Source organism: Rhinopithecus roxellana, chromosome 14, assembly GCF_007565055.1.
Source record: "Rhinopithecus roxellana isolate Shanxi Qingling chromosome 14, ASM756505v1, whole genome shotgun sequence".
Taxonomy (NCBI): domain Eukaryota; kingdom Metazoa; phylum Chordata; class Mammalia; order Primates; family Cercopithecidae; genus Rhinopithecus; species Rhinopithecus roxellana.
In genome coordinates this window covers 114,696,272-114,714,238 of record NC_044562.1, presented here as the reverse complement: position 1 = coordinate 114,714,238, position 17,967 = coordinate 114,696,272, and the positions used below count along the sequence as shown (strand labels likewise).

The 17,967-nt window shown below is 37.2% G+C and overlaps 1 protein-coding gene and 1 pseudogene across 3 annotated transcripts in view; one reads left to right on the top strand and one right to left on the bottom strand.

Moving 5' to 3' along the window:
• Positions 1–17,967, bottom strand: part of MBD5 (methyl-CpG binding domain protein 5) — a 548,850-nt gene that overhangs the window by 188,859 nt on the left and 342,024 nt on the right. The window contains exon 1 of one of the 3 annotated variants that reach the window (XM_010358052.2): positions 2,047–2,090. The exons of the other annotated variants lie outside the window; for them this stretch is intronic. The gene's annotated coding sequence lies outside the window, so the exon portion shown is untranslated. Of the gene's footprint in view, positions 1–2,046; positions 2,091–17,967 lie in introns of those variants that run through there. 3 annotated transcript variants of the gene reach the window in all.
• LOC104658121 overlaps positions 1–17,967 on the top strand; it is an 83,519-nt pseudogene that overhangs the window by 51,935 nt on the left and 13,617 nt on the right.

Sequence of the window (17,967 nt, the reverse complement as noted above, 5' to 3'; positions counted from 1 at the left end):
GGTAAACTCAAAGCAGCATGCAAATGGTAACTGTTATTATTAACATAATTTTTTATAAAACAAGCCTAATGCCTACACAAAGCAAGGTATGCCTTGTAACAGTTCTAAATAATTTTTATAAAAACCAAAGTACCTTGTTAAAAGTCTTGACATGTTGGATATTATTTGTGAATATATATTTTGTATAAAATATAAGAATGTGCAATTGTTGCTCAAATCACTCCAGCTTATGCCTCTGACAGTAGCTCATTTGCCTTTCTGATACATCAAACATAAAAGGTTAAGCTAGCACCCCTCAAACCTCTATTTTTACCCTGTGATATTTATGCTCCATAAACCTGTTTGAACCCTTATGAAAATAAGTATTTTGTACTAATTACTTACAAGTGAATTTTACTGGGCTTAATTAGTACAGTCTGGAGAAGTACAATTGCTTTATTACTTATAAATAAAACATTAATTAAGGGGAAATTGAAAAAAGGTACCTAGTCCCTATTTTTAAAAAGATGATTTCATAAACTTATAAAATAAAATATTTTGAAGTCAGAATAAAAATTGGAAGTAAATGGATATTCCAAATGAGCTCACAGGCTTTAAAAAAGCATTTGTTTTCTTAAATGTATTTATCTATTTATGTCTATAGGATTGATTTGACTGGCACTTCTTTTCTTTCTGGCTAAAGGAGAGGTAAACTTCAGCTCAACTACTGTTTGATTTCTCAGAAACTGAGTAAGTGCAATTGAAATAAATGTTGTTTTACTGTATCTGCTCCATCTGATACATTCTTGGTTTTATCTCCAGGTTAGGCTCCTTTAGGTAAAGGTTCAGATAATCAGCTAATGAGGCTGATTTTTGTCTCACAACTATTATCATTACCTAATGACAGTGAATGTAATAATGCGAAAATCATCATGAACATGAATATATACATTTTCTCAATTAAAAATATTCAATTAAGCATTGAGCTATGACTTTTTTACAAGAAAATAATGAAACAAGAATGATGTTTTTGAATTAAAGATAACTTTAATTAAAGATGCCCTGTTGTTTCTGATCTAAAAAGGTATATATAACTTTTGCATCTATCTTCATCACGTTTTTATATATAAAAGTTATATATATACACACACACATAACTTTTGACCCACTAAACTTAGTTTTAGATGACATTTAGTTGGGCTAAGAATTCTGATTTAACTAACATGTGTGTTCAAGATAGTGTGGAAAAAAAGCAATTCCATAAATATTTTGTGCAAAGGCAATGCCCATGGAGTAAGTCTACAGTTTCCAAACTGCTATTGAGAAAGTCAAATAATAATCCAGGTATGTAAGTTTTGTGTGTTGTCTCCTTCTCTACAATTACATTTTAAAGTAGGAAAAAACAGGAGTCTGAATATGAAGATAAATTGAACTGCAGATTAAGATCAAATTTCATAAAAAAGAGCAACCCCTAGAAACGAATGAAACTTAACAAACATTTATTGAGTGTATTCTAGGTAACTGAAGTAGTACTAGGTACAATAGGAAATAGAAAAATGAATAATACACAGGTCAGGTCCTCAAGGCACTTACAAGCTGTTGAATAGTAAGTTACATACAATAAGAATGACAACATTCTACTTTAGACTTGAACGTTATAAATGAAGCTAAAAGCTTAGTTGTGTAAGCCAATTTACATTCAAATACTTTAGTCCATATTTTCCCAGGTCAATCCGATTACCATCAGTGTTGTATAACTTTATGAATACATATCACTTTACACTGTAGAAATTTGCTTATGTATCTGCCTTCTCGGCTAGCCTATGAGCTTCTCTAGAGTGAGGAAGAATTAGAGGTCATATTATGGAGTCTAGTGTAGCGTACATGCACAATAATTGTATTGATCAATAAAGCAGATTGTTAGATGTGCTATCAGTGAAATAAATGCAAAGTGAGAATGAGAAAACCAAACAAGGAATAGTTTAATTCCCATTGGAGAGCTTGGAGAAAGGTTCAAAGACAGTATAGCATTTTAAAAAAATTGAGGCTGGGGGTGGCAGCTCATACCTGTAATCCCAGCATTCTGGAAGGCCGAGGTAGGAGGGTTGCTTTAGGTCAGGAGTTCAAGACCAGCCTGGGTAACACAGTGAGACTTCTAAAAAAAGAGTTGGTATTTTAATATATAGAAATAGAGGAAACAGAGAGTAGGTAAATGGAATGGGACAGGTTTGCAAAAGCACAAAGGTAAAGAAGTACTGGGGATGCTTTAAAAATATTTATAATCTAGTATTTTTAGAATTCCAGGCTTTTGTGATTGATTGATAGATGTATTAGTGGTATCTTGAGGGTTAGAACTCTAGATGTTTCTCCTAGGCAAGTTAGTAGGGATCTGAGTGGGTCTGCTTTCCCAGATCTGTATACTTAGGGGACAAAAACAGGTACCACAAAAATGGCCCTTGGGAACCTATCTGCATGACAGGACATAATTCAAATGTCTTTTACAAGCTTGTTCAATGCATGACCTGCAGGCTGCATGAGACCCAGGATGGCTTTGAATGTAGCCCAACACAAATTCGTAAACTTTCTTAAAACTTTATATGATTTTTGGCAAATTTTTTTAGTTCATCAGCTATCATTAGTATTAGTGTATTTTATGTGTGGCCCACGACAATTCTTCCAGTGTGATCCAGGGATGCCAAAGAGATTGGATACCCTTGGTCTATAATAATTTGGAATAATGTAACTGTTTACTAAGTTATATTTCACTGAACAATATACATCTACAGAAATGCAATACACGCTTGCAGAATGCAGTTCAATCCAGTATATTTTACCAAATTAATTTGACCACAGAACTCCTTTGTTATAAAATTCTTATTGGTATTTTGGTTTGAAACTTTTTTTTTAGTTTCCCTTTATTTAAAATGTAAGGTATCAAATAGAGACAAAAAAATACAAAGGAACAATGAAATGAAAAGTTGTTTCTCTGAAAGGCAAACAAAATTGATAAACCATTAGATAGACTAGGAAAAGAGGAGAGAAGATCCAAATAAACACAATAAGAAATGAAAAGGGAGACATTACAACTGATATCACAGAAATACAAAAAATTATCAACTATTATGAACAACTATATGCTCAAAAACTAGAAAACTTAAAGGGATGGATACATTCCTAGAAACATACAACCCCCTGAGGTTGAACCAGGAAGAAATAGAGCCCTTGAACAGATTAACAATGAACAGCAAGATTAAGTCAGTAAATAAAAAAAGTCCCAACAGGGCTGGGTGTGGTGGCTCATGCCTATAGTCCCAGCACTTTGGGAGGCCAAGGCAGATGGAATGCTTAAGCCCAGGAGTTTGAGACCAGCCTGGGCAATATAGTGAATATAGTGAAACCCTGTCTCTACAAAAAACACAAAAATTAGCTGGGTGTGGTGGCATATGCACCTGTAGTCCCAGCTACTTGAGGGGGGTGAAATGGGAGGATCACCTGAGCCTGAGAGGTCGAGGCTGCAGTGAACCATAATTCAGGCCGTCACTCTAGCCTGAGTGACAGAGTGAGATTCTGTCAAAAAAAAAAAAAAAAAAAGAAAAACAAAAAACAAAACCCAAAGCAAACAAACAAACAAAGAAACAAAAAACAACCCCAAACTCCCAATAAAACAAAAGTGCAGGAGCAGATGAAAATCAAGGAGGAGGCAATTTTATCTAACTCATTCTATGAGGTCTGTATGGCACCGAAACCAGACAAGGACACAACAACAACAAAACTAAAGACTAATATTCCTGATGAAGATAGATGCAAACATCTTCCACAAAATACTAGCAAATAGAATCCCAACAGCACATCAAAAACATAACACATGATGAGATAGGATTTATGCAAAGATGATTCAACATATACAAATCAATAAATGTAATACATCACAAAACAGAACTAAGGACAAAAATTATATGATCATCTTAATAGACGCAGAAAAAGCATTCAATAAAATTCAGCATTCCTTCATGATAAAAATCCTCAACAAACTAGGCATTGAAGAAACATACTTCCAAATAATAAAGCCCATATATGACAGTCCTACAGCCAACATCAGACTTGGTGGGGAAAACTTGAAAGAATTGCCTCTAAGAACTGAAACAAGATAAGTATGCCCACATTCACCATTCTTATTCCACACAGTAATGGAAGTCCTTGCCACAGCAATCAGGCAAGATAAAAAAAAATAAAAGGTATCTGAATTGGAAAAGAGAAAGTCAAATTATCCCTGTTCACTGATGATATGATCTTATATCCAGAAAATTCTAAAGACTCCTCCCAAAACTTCTTAGATTTGATCAATGAATCCAGTAAAGTTTCAGGATACAAAATTACCACACAGATATCAGTAGCATTTCTATATGCCAATAATGATATAGTAAAGGACCAAATGAAGAAGGCAATCTCATTGACAATAGCTACAGAAAATCACCCCAAACCCTAGAAATATATTTAACCAAGGTGAGATATCTCTATAAACAGAACTACAAAACACTGACGAAAAAATCGTTGATGACACAAACAAATGGAAAAACATCCTATGCTCATGGATTGGAAGAATCAGTATTGTTAAAACGACCATATTGCTCAAAGCAATCTACAGATTCAACATAATCCCTATCAAATTAGCAGCACCATTTTTCACAGAATTAGAAAAAACAATCCTAAAATTAATATGGATCTAAAAAATAAGACCCCAAATAGCCAAATCAATTGTAAGCAAAAAGAATGAAGCTGGAGACATCACATAACCTGACTCCAGTTTACACTACAAGGCTATAGTAACCAAAATAGCATGGTACTGGTATAAAAACAGACATAACGATCAATGGATCAGAATAGAGAACCCAGAAATAAAGCCATATACATATAACCAACTGATGTCCAACAAAGTCAACAAAAATATACACTGAGAGGCTGGGTGTAGTGGCTCACACCTGTAATCCCAGCACTTTGGGAGGCCGAGACTAGCAGATCACTTGAGGCCAGGAGTTCCAGACCACTCTGGCCAACACAGTGAAACCCTGTCTCTACTATAAATAAAAGAATTAGCCGGGCATGGTGGTGCATGTCTGTAATCCCAGCTACTAGGGTGGTTGAGGCACGAGAATGCTTGAACGCAGGAGGCAGAGATTGCAGTGATCCGAAATTTCACCACTGCACTTCAGCCTGGGAAAGCGTGAGATTCTGTCTCAAGGAAAAAACCAAAATACACTGGAGAAAGTACATACTATTCAATAAGGGGTACTGGGAAAATTAGATAGCCATATGCATAAGAATTTTTGTATATCACCATATACAAAAATTAACTCAAGATGGATTACATACCTAAATGTAAGATTGGGAACTATAAAATCCTAGAAGAAAACCTAGGAAATCTCTTCTGAACATTGACCTAAACAAAGAATTTATGAGTAAGTTCTCAAAGACAAATGCCAGAAAAACAAAAATAGACAAATATGACTAAATTAAACTAAAAAGATTCTGCACAGCAAAAGAAACAATTAACAGAAAAAACAGACAATCTATAGAACGGGAAAAAATTTTGTAAACTCTGCATCTAAATAAAGGGCTAATATCCAGAATCTACAAGGAACTCCAACAACTCAACAACAACAACAACAAAAACTTTAAAAAGTAAGCAAAGTAAATGAGCAGACATTATTCAAAAGCAGACACACAGGTAGCTAACAAACACATGAAAAAATGTACAACATCACTAATCATCAGAGAAATAAAAATTAAAACCACAATGAGATGCCATCTTACACCAGTCCGAAGCACTATTATTAAAAAGTGAAAAAACAACAGATGTTGCAGAGGATGGGGATAATAGAAAATATGTATACACCACTGGTAGGAATGTAAATTAATACAACCTTTATGGAAAACAGTATGGACATTTCTTCAAGAACTAAAAATAGAACAAAATTCGATCCAGCAATCCCACCACTGAGTATATACCCAATGGGAAAGAAATCCTTATATCAAAAAGATACTTGCACTCATGTTCACTGCAGCACTATTCACAAAAGCAAAGATGTGGAATCAACTTAAGTGTCCATCAACAGAGGACTGGATAAAGAAAATGTGCTATATATATGCCATGGAATACTACTCAGCCATAAAAAAAGAATGAAATTGTGTCTTTTGCAGCAACATGGGTGGAACTGGAGGTCATTATAGCTAAGTGAAATAACTCGGAAAGAGAAAGTAAAATACTGTATGTTTTCACACAAGCGAGGACTAAATGATGGAAACACCTGGACATACAGAGTGGAATAATAGACCCTGGAGACAACAAAAGGTGGGAGGGTGGGAAGGGGTGAGGGTTGAAAAATTACCTATTGGGTATATTGTTCATTATTCAGGTGACAAGTACAATAAAAGCCCAGACTTAACCACTACACAATACATGTATGTAAAAGTCTGCACTTGTACCCATTAAATATACAAAAATTAAAAGAATTTTTTTTAAATAATTACTTTGGCCTCATCTATTACTTCAAAGGATTTAAACAGGGTTCTTTAGATGTGGTTAACTTGAATAATTTTTTTTTTGTGGCGGAGTTTCGCTCTTGTTGCCCAGGCTAGAGTGCAGTGGCATGATCTTGTCTCACTGCAACCTCTGCCTCTCAGTTTCAAGAGATTCTCCTGCCTCAGCCTCCCGAGTAACTGGGATTACAGGCATGAACCATGCCTGGCTAATTTTTTTTTTTTTTCAGTAGAGACGGGATTTCTCAATGTTGGTCAGGCTGGTCTTGAACTCTCGACCTCAGGTGATCTGCCTGCCTTGGCCTCCAAAAGTGCTGGGATTACAGGTGTGAGCCACTGCTTTATGCTCAAGTTTTGGTGGTATTATTTAGTCCCTTTTTTAGCATGGTTTAAGTTGTGAAGAAAATTGTCTACATTTTCAAGTACCCTGATGCTTTTCCCATTAACTGAAGATGTGTAACTGTAGTTCCATCTAAATGCTTTTAAAACCTCAAAACAAAAAATAACAAAGCACAAGGTCAACACAAAAACTGACCTGGTCTGAAAGATTAATCAACTTAATCTTCTGCATATTCTTGACTTTTCTTCCTACCAAACACTCTGATGTAAAATAAGCTTCTATCTTTTATGTATACTTTTCCTCCTTTTTCCTTTTAAAAATATTTTTGTTATTAACCATCAACTTCATGTTTTTCAATTTGTTCATCCATTCATTTATTATTGTAAGAAGTATTTATTTAATATCAACTATAAACCAAGTACTATGCTAGATTCTGGGTTGAATTTTTTTAAGAAATATGATGATTTTATTTAAGAAATGTAAGGTATCACTACACTGTAACTTAAATCTTGAGTCACTGAATGTGTCTATTTCAAGCGTTACAATGTTATATTACTGGTGGGAACAACTCCTAAGTGCCCACTAATTTGGTAGCAAGCTGAGGATATGAGATTGTACATAATAAATAAGAAACTATAAATACATGTTTACTTTCATCTTATATACCCAAATGCAGTCTACATGCTTCTCTGCATCATGAACTCTTCCTTAAAAAATTTACAAGACCTACTCATACAAATATCAAGAATATAGACTATTATATAATAAGTATCAAGTAAGTTTTATAGGAATTCAGAGTCCTGATTGGGGTAGTCAGGAAAAGCAGGTGTTGTGATTTGGATTTGTGTCCCTGGCCAAATCTCATGTCAAATTGTAATCCTCAGTATTGGAGGAGTGCCCTGGTGGGAGGTGATTGGATCATGGGGGTAGATTTTCCCCTGGCTGTTCTCATGATAAGGAGTGAGTTCTCATGAGATCTCATTGTTTAAAAGTATGCAGCACCAGGCCCTTTGCTCTCTTCCTCCTACTCTGGCCATAAAACACGTGCCTGCTTCCCCTTCACCAATGATTTTAAGTTTCTTGAGGCTTCCCCAGCCATGCTTCCTGTACAGTTTATGAACTGTGAGTCAATTAAACCACTTTTCTTTATAAAGTACCCAGTCTTAGGCAGTTCTTTATAGTAATGTGAGAACAGATTAATACAACTAGTGTTAAAATTAGTCTTAAAGATTAGCACTTTAGTAGACAGAAGTAAAGAGGGAAGATATTTTAAGTAAGGAGAAAGGACAAAAGCAAAGATATATGGGTGGTATACATTATAAGACATCTTCAGAAAGCAGTGCCTGGTACATGGTGGGCATGTTGTAAATAATTGTAGATGAGTAGATGAATGGATTTATCAGAGGATTAATGAAGGGAAACAGCAGATGGGAAGGTTGCACTGGGGCCAGATAATTGAGGGTCTTAAAAATGAAGCAAAGTCACCTAAAATGTATTCTGTATACTTGGGCTTTTCAAGTAAAAATATATACCTCATGGTCCACTGGAGGGCCCAGGATAAACACGAAGCATCTTCTCGACTCTTCAATTTTACTTGAACATTTGAAGAATTAAATGAAGAAATTTAAGCGATACCTAATTTAAAACATTCTTTTTATATTAAAACAAACAGGTGTATTTTGGAGTGAAATGTAAAACGTGAATTTTTAATGTAAAACAAGAGACTTCAAGGAAATATTGAGCTTGTGGGAAGGTGCTTTCAGCTATGCTACCTTTGTTTAAATCCTTTTCTGGCAGTGGATATGTGGGACCATAAGAGGGATTTGAGCAAGGTAGCAACAGGATTAAAGTGATGATTTACTTACATTAATGTAGCAGCAGGATGCAGGTTGGTCTAGAATATGGAGATGAGCAATCTGTAACCTAGCTAAAGAACTATGGAAAAAGTTCCTCTGACAAAATTTTAATCAAGCTCCTCTGAGTCCTCTTTTTAACTAGGCTCCAATCTTGGGCTCTGTTCTTAGTTCCCCTCTCCTCAGAAAAAGAAAAGAAAGAAAAAAAGATAATGGCTAGCTTTGTTTAATGTCTCATATCCATGAACAATACACAGCTGTTACAAACAAGTGAATTGAATGGATATAAGTCAACAAAAGCTTACAAATGAACTTTTTAATAATAACCATCCCTAAAATAACCATATGTGTATATATATATATATATGCCTAAAAACAGTTGCCAAAATCTTTTTGGTAACTTGAAACTTTAGAGTTATGCTATGTTGAGTAAGAGATAGTTACTGAATATCTAAATAATTTCTAAGAAAGATAAAACGACTGAAACAGGCTGGGCACCGTGGCTTACATCTGTAATCCCAGCACTTTGAGGGGCCAAGGTGGGCGGATCAACTGAGGCCAGGAGTTTGAGACCAGCCTGGCCAACATGGTGAAACCCCGTGTCTACTAAAAATACAGAAAATTAGCTGGGCGTGGTGGCACCACCGGTAATCCCAGCTACTTGGGAGGCTGAGAGAGGAGAATCGCTTGAACCTGGGAGGTGGAGGTTGCGGTGAGCCAAGATGGCACCACTGCAGTCCTGCCTGGGTGACAGAGTGAGACTCTGTCTTAAAAACAAAAACAAAAACAAAAACCATAACACTGAAACATTAATTGCTGAACATAAGTTTATCAACTTTTGGCATCTTGTTTTCACAAAATATAAAGAAGTTAAGACATCTAGGTCTGTAAAAAAAAGTCTTTTTGCCACATGAAAAACTATAGTATGAGGAAGCGTATGTCTGTAGGAATTGTGAGATGGTATGTTTATAAAATGCTGATCTATGACAGACAGTTTACAGTTTTCTACTTCCTAGTTTTCTCTGTGAGGAAGACTACTGATGGCTAAAAAGTACAAGCAGGGTGGCTGGCAAGATGGCCAAATAGGAACAGCTCCGATCTGCAGCTCCCAGTGAGATCAACGCAGAAGGCGGGTGATTTCTGCATTCCCAACTTAGTTACCCAGCTTATCTCACTGGGACTGGTCAGACAGTGGGTACAGCCCATGGAGGGCAAGCAGAAGCAGGGTGGGGCGTTGCCTCACCCTGGAAGCACAAGGGGTCAGGGACCTCCCTCCCCTAGCCAAGGGAAGCATTGAGGGACTGTGCCATTAGGAACAGCCCAGATATTCTGATGTTCTAGCCCAGATATTCTGCTTTTCCCATGGTCTTCACAACCTTCAGATCAGGAGATTCCCTCGGGTGCCTACACCACTAGGGCCCTGGGTTTCAAGCAAAAATGGAGCAGTCGTTTGGGTAGACACTGAGCTTGCTGCAGGAATTTTTGTTCATACCCCAGTGGCACCTAGAATGCCAGTGAGACTGAATTGTTCACTCCCCTGGAAAGGGGGCTGAAGCCAGGGAGCCAAGTGGTCTAGCTCAGCGGATCCCACACCCACAAAGCCCAGTAAGCTAAGATCCACTGACTTGAAATTCTTGCAGAATTTCAGAGCAGTCTGAAGTCAACCTGGGAGGCTCGAGCTTGGAGCGGGAGGGGTGTCTGCCATTACTGAGGCTTCAGTAGGTGGTTTTACCCTCACAGTGTAAACAAAGCCGCTGGGAAGTTTGAATTGGGCGGAGCCCACCACAGCTTGGCAAAGCCACTGTAGCCAGATTGCCTCTCTAGATTCCTCCTCTCTGGGAACGGCATCTCTGAAAGAAAGACAGCAATCCCAGTCAGGGGCTTATACATAGAACTCCCAACTCCCTGGGACAGAGCACCAGGGGGAAGGGGGCAGCTGTGGGCACAGCTTCAGTGGACGCAAATGTTCCTGCCTGTGAAGAGAGCAGCAGATATCCCAGCACAGTGCTTGAGTTCTGCTAAGGGATAGACTGCCTCCTCAAATGGGTCCCTAACCCCCGTGCCTCATGACTAGGAGACACCTCCCAGCAGGGGTCGACAGACACCTCATACAGGAGGGCTCCAGGTGGCATCTAGCGGGTGCCACTCTGGGACGAGCCTTCCAGAGGAAGGAACAGGCAGCAATCTTTGCTGTTTTGAAGCCTGTGCTGGTGATACCCAGGGAAACAGGGTTTGGAGTGGACCTCCAGCAAACTCCAGCAGACCCGCAGCAGAGAAGCCTGACTGTTAAAAGGAAAACTAATAAACAGAAAGGAATAGCATCAACATCAACAAAAAGGACATCCACAGAAACCCCATTTGGAGGTCACCAACATCAAAGACCAAAGGTAGATAAATCCAGGAAGATGAGGAAAAAACAGCTCAAAAAGGCTGAAAATTCCAAAAACTAGAATGCTTCTCCTCCAAAGGATCACAACTCCTCGCCAGCAAGGGAACAAAGCTGAACAGAGAATGAGTCTGATAAATTGACAGAAGTAGACTTCAGAAGGTGGGTAATAACAAACTCCTCTGAGCTAAAGGAGCATGTTCTAACTCAATGCAAAGAAGCTAAGGACCTTGAAAAAAGGTTACAGGAATTGCTAAGTAGAATAACCAGTTTAGAGAAGAACATTAATGACCTGATGGAGCTGAAAAACACAGCACAACAGCTTCATGAAGTATACACAAGTATCAATAGCAGAATCGATCAAGTGGAAGAAAGGATATCAGAGATTGAAGATCAACTTAATGAAATAAAGTGTGAAGACAAGATTGGAGAAAAAAGAATGAAAAGGAATGAACAAAGTCTCGAAGAAATATGGGACTATGTGAAAAGACCAAACTTGCATTTGATTTGTGTACCTGAAAGTGATGGGGAGAATGCAACCAAGTTGGAAAACACTCTCCAGGATATTATCCAGGAGAACATCCCCAACCTAGCAAGACAGGTCAACATTCAAATTCAGGAAATACAGAGAACAACACAAAGATACTCCTTGAGAAGAGCAACCACAAGACACATAATGGTCAGATTCACCAAGGTTGAAATGAAGGAAAAAATGTTAAGAGCAACCAGAGTGAAAGGTCAGGTTACCCATAAAGGGAATCCCATCAGATTAATAGCAGTTCTGTCTGCAGAAGAGGCCAGAAGAGAGTAGGGACCGATATTCAACATTCTTAAAGAAAAGAATTTTCAACCAAAATTTCATATGCAACCAAACTAAGCTTCATAAGCGAAAGAGAAATAAAATCCTTTACAGACAAGCAAATGCTGAGAGATTCTGTCACCATCAGGCCTGCCTTACAAGAGCTCCTGAAGGAAGCATTAAAAATGGAAAGGAAAAACCGGTATAAGCCACTGCATAAACATAACAAATTGTAAAGTCCGTTGACACTATGAAGAAACTGCATCAACTAACAGGCAGAATAACCAGCCAGCATCATAATGACAGGATCAAATTCAGACATAACAATATTACCCTTAAATGTAAACAGGCTAAATGCCCCAATTAAAAGACACAGACTGGCAAATTAGAGAAAGTCAGGACCGATCAGTGTGCTGTATTCAGGAGACCCATCTCACATGCAAAGGCACACATAGGTTCAAAATAAAGGGATGGAGAATATTTACCAAGCAAATAGAAAGCAATAAAAAGCAGGGGTTGCAATCCTAGTCTCTGATAAAACAGACTTTAAACCAACAAAGGTAAAAAAAGACAAAGAAAGGCTTTACATAATGGTAAAAGGATCAATGCAACAAGAAGAAGTAACTAACCTAATATATATGCACCTAATACAGAAGCACTGAGATTCATAATGCAAGTTCTTAGAGACCTACAAAGAGACTTAGACTCCCACACAATAATAGTGGGAGACTTTAACGACCCACTGTCAATATTAGACAGATCAACTAGACAGAAAATTAACAAGGACATTCAGGACTTGAACTCAGCTCTGGACCAAGCTGACGTAATAGACATGTACAGAACTCTCCACCCCAAATCAACAGAATACACATTCTTCTCAGCATCACATAGCACTTATTCTAAAATTGACTAGATAATTGGAAGTAAAACACTCCTCAGCAAATGCAAAAGAACAGAAATTGTAACAAACAGTCTCTCAGACCACAGATCTAAAATTGACACCCTAACATCACCATTAAAAGAACTAGAGAAGTAAGAGCAAACAAATTCAAAAGCTGGCAGAACACAAGAAATAACTAAGATCAGAGCAGAACTGAAGGAGACAGAGACATGAAAAACCCTTCAAAAAATCAATGAATCCAGGAGCTGGGTTTTTGAAGAGATTAACAAAATACATAGACCACTAGCCAGACTGATAAAGAAGAAAAGAGAGAAGAATCAAATAGACACAATAAAAAATGATAAAGAGGATATCACCACTGTTCCCACAGAAATACAAACTACCATCAGGGAATACTATAAACACCTCTACACAAATAAACTAGAAAAATATAGAATACATTGATAAATTCCTGGACACATACACCTTCACAAGACTAAATTAGGAAGAAGTCGAATCCCTGAATAGAGTAATAACAAGTTCTGAAATTGAGGCAGTAATTAATAGCTTACCAACCAAAAAAAAGCCCAGGAACAGATGGATTCACAGCCAAATTCTACCAAAGGTACAAAGAGGAGCTGGTACCATTCCTTCTGAAACTATTCCAAACAACAGAAAAGGAAGGACTCCTTCCTAACTCATTTTATGAGGGCAGCATCATTCTGATACCAAAACCTGGCAAAGACACAACAAAAAAAGAAAACTTCAGGCCAATATCCCTGATGAACATCGATGCAAAAATTCTCAATAAAATATTGGCAAACCGAATCCAGCAGCACATCAAAAAGCTTATCCACCACGATCAACCTGACTTTATCCATGGGATGCAAGGCTGGTTCAACATATGTAAATCAGTAAACATAATCCATCACTTAAACAGAACCAATGACAAATACCACAGGATAATCTCAATAGACGCAGAAAAGGCCTTTGATAAAATTCAACACCCTTTCATGCTAAAAACTCTCAATAAACTAGGTATTGATCGAACATATCTCAAAATAATGAGAGCTATTTATGACAAACCTACAGCCAATATCATACTGAATGGGCAAAAGCTGGAAGCATTCCCTTTGAAAACTGGCACAAGAGAATGAAGCCCTCTCTCTCCATTCCTATTCAAGATAGTATTTGAAGTTCTGGCCAGGGCAATCAGGCAAGAGAAAGAAATAAAGAGTATTCAAAGAGAAACAGAGGACGTCAAATTGTCTCTGTTTGCAGATGCCATGATTTTATACTTAGAAAACCCCATCATCTCAGCCCAAAATCTCAAGCTGATAAGCAACTTGAGCAAAGTGTCAAGATACGAAATCAACATGCAAAAATCACCCTATACACCAATAACAGACAAACAGAGAGCCAGATCATGAGTGAACGCCCATTCACAATTGCTACAAAGAGAATAAAATACCTAGGAATACAACTTACAAGGGATGTGAAGGACCTCTTCAAGGGGAACTATAAAGCACTGCTGAAGGAAATAAAAGAGGAGACAAGCAAATGGAAAAACATTCCAAGTTCATGGATAGGAAGAATCAATATCGTGAAAATGGCCACACTGCCCAAAGTAATTTATAGATTCAATGTTATCCCCATCAATCTGCCATTGACTTTCTTCACAGAATTAGAAAAAAGTACTTTAAATTTCATATGGAACCAAAAAAGAGCCCGTATAGCCAAGACAATCCTTAGCAAAAAGAACAAAGCTGTAGGCATCATGCTACCCGACTTCAAACTATACAACAAGGCTACACTAACCAAAACAGCATGATACTGGTACCAAAACAGATATATAGACTAATGAAACAGAACAGAGGCCTCAGAAATAATGCCACACATCTACAATTATCTGATCTTTGACAAAGCTGACAAAAACAAGCAATGGGGAAAGGATTCCCTATTTAATAAATGTTGTTGGGAAAACTGGCTAACCATATGCAGAAAACTGAAACTGGACCCCTTCCTTACACTTTATAGAAAAATTAACTTAGGATGGATTAAAGTCTTAAACATAAGACCTAAAACCACAAAAACCCTAGAAGAAAACCTAGGCAATACCATTCAGGGCATAGGCATGGGCAAAGACTTCAAGGCTAAAACACCAAAAGCAATGCCAAAAAAGCCAAAATTGACAAATGAGATCTAATTAAACTAAAGAGCTTCTGTACAGCAAAAGAAACTATCATCAGAGTGAACAGGCCACCTACAGAATGCGAGAAAATGTTTGCAACCTATCCACCTGACAAAGGGTTAATATCCAGAATCTACAAGGAACTTAAACAAATTTACAGGAAAACAAGAAACAACCCCATCAAAAACTGGGCAAAGTATATGATCAGACACTTCTCAAAAGAAGACATTTATGAGGGCAACAAACATATGAAAAAAAAAACTCATTATAACTGGTCATTAGAGAAATGCAAATCAAAACCACAATGAGATACCATCTCATGCCAATTAGAATGCTGAGCATTAAAAAGTTAGGAAACAACAGATGCTAGAGAGGATGCAGAAAAATAGGAATGCTTTTACACTGTTGGTGGGAGTGTAAATTAATTCAACCATTGTGGAAAACAGTGCAGTGATTCCTCAAGGATCTAGAACCATCTGACCCAGCAATCCCATTACTGGGTATATACCCAAAGGATTATAAATCACTCTGCTATAAAAACACATGCACACATATGTTTATTGCAGCACTGCTCACAATAGCAAAGACTGGGAACCAAGTCAAATGCCCGTCAGTGATAGACTAGATAAAGAAATTGTGGCATATATACACCATGGAATACTATGCAGCTGTAAAAAAAAAAAATGAGCTAATGTCCTTTGCAGGGACATGGATGAAGCTAGAAATCATCATTCTCAGCAAATAACACAGGAACAGAAAACCAAACGTCACATGTTCTCACTCATAAGTGGGAACTGAACAATGACAACACATGGTCACAGGGAGGGGAACATCACACACCTGGGTCTGTCAGGGGGTGAGGGTGAGGGGCTAGGGGAGGAATAGCATTAGGAGAAATAACTAATGTAGATGATGGGTTGGTGGGTACAGCAAACCACCATGGCACGTGTATACTTATGTAATAAATGTGCATATTCTGCAAACGTATCCCAGAACGTAAAGTATAATAAAAAAGTATAACCAATATGTTTAATTTAAACTACTAGAAATAATAAAGGTAAAGGGAAACAACTTTGTGTGCAAAGTGTGTAAGAAAAGGAAGATGTGTTTTTAGTGAGAAATAGTATAAAAGATTTAAAAATGTGTTTTCATTGAGGGAAAAGGGATAGTTTTCTACTAAAGTAAGATGACTGTTGTTTTAGGATGTGAAAGAGGAAAAGAGTACGATAAAAACTGAATGGATGTAAAATGGTTGTAAAAGGTTTGTGAAAAAGAAATTTTGTATATTCAAGTTGCTAAGATTGGATAGATTTACTTATAAAGTTCTTTAAAAAAATAGAGCTCATAATTTACTGATGAAAAGCTACAACTGAATTTTCTCTTTGTTAAAAGAATAAAGTTTTCTAGTCCGTTTTCAATTACTTAAAAAACCTAAGTCTTATCAATTTTAAAAGACCGAAGGTTTCTTTTTTACAATTATGTAAATTTTTGTATTTGCCTGCAAAACCTTTTATAATTACTATGGTTAAAGAAACAACTAAGTATTGTTTCACAGTGACCTGTATCCCATTTAATCAAGTGTTACAACTCTTAACATTTTTGACAAAGTTCCCCAATCAAATCCTAAATGCTCTAATCTTGTAAAAAGAATGATGTTCTGCTCCCGAATGACTACTGGGTACATAACGAAATAAAGGCAGAAATAAAGATGTTCTTTGAATCCAATGAGAACAAAGATACAACATACCAGAATCTCTGGGACACATTTAAAGTAGTGTGTAGAGGGAAATTTATAGCACTAAGTGCCCACAAGAGAAAGCAGGAAAGATCTAAAATTGACACCCTAACATCAGAATTAAAAGAACTAGAGAAGCAAGAGCAAACACATGCAAAAGCTAGCAGAAGGCAAGAAATGACTAAGACTGGAGCAGAACTGAAGGAGATAGAGACACAAAAAACTCTTCAAAAAAATCAATGAATCCAGGAGCTGGTTTTTTGAAGAGATCAACAAAACTGATAGACTGCTAGCAAGACTAATAAAGAAGAAAGGAGAGAAGAATAAAATAGACACAACAAAAAATGATAAAGGGAATATCACCACCGATCCCACAGAAATACAAACTACCATCAGAGAACACTCTAAAACACCTCTACACAAATAAAATAGAAAATCTAGAAGAAATGGATAAATTCCTGGACACATACACCCTCCCAAGACTAAACCAGGAAGAAGCTGAATCCCTGAATAGACCAATAACAGCCTCTGAAATTGAGGCAATAATTAATAGCCTACCAATCAAAAAAAGTCCAGGAGCAGACGGATTCGCAGTTGAATTCTACTAGAGGTACAAGGCGGAGGTGGTACTATTCCTTCTGAAACTATTCCAATCAACAGAACAAGAGGGAATCCTCCCTAACTCATTTTATGAGACCAGCATCATCCTGATACCAAAACCTGGCAGAAACACAACAAAATAAGCAAATTTCAGGTCAATATCCCTGATGAACATTGATGTGAAAATCCTCAATAAAATACTGGCAAACCGGATCCAGCAGCACATCAAAAAGCTTATCCACCTTGAGCAAGTGGGCTTCATCCCTGGGATGCAAGGCTGGTTCAACATTTGCAAATCAATAAATGTAATCCAGCATATAAACAGAACCAAAGACAAAAACCACATGATTATCTCAATAGATGCAGAAAAGGCCTTTGACAAAATTCAAGAACGCTTCATGCTAAAAACTCTCAATAAATTAGGTATTCATGGGATGTATCTCAAAATAATAAGAGCTATTTATGACAAACCCACAGCCAATATCATACTGAATGGGCAAAAACTGGAAGCATTCCCTTTGAAAACTGGCACAAGACAGGGATGCCCTCTCTCACCACTCCTATTCAACATAGTGTTGGAAGTTCTGGCTAGGGCAATCAGGCAAGAGAAAGAAATCAAGGGTATTCAGTTAGGAAAAGAAGAAGTCAAATTGTTCCTGTTTGCAGA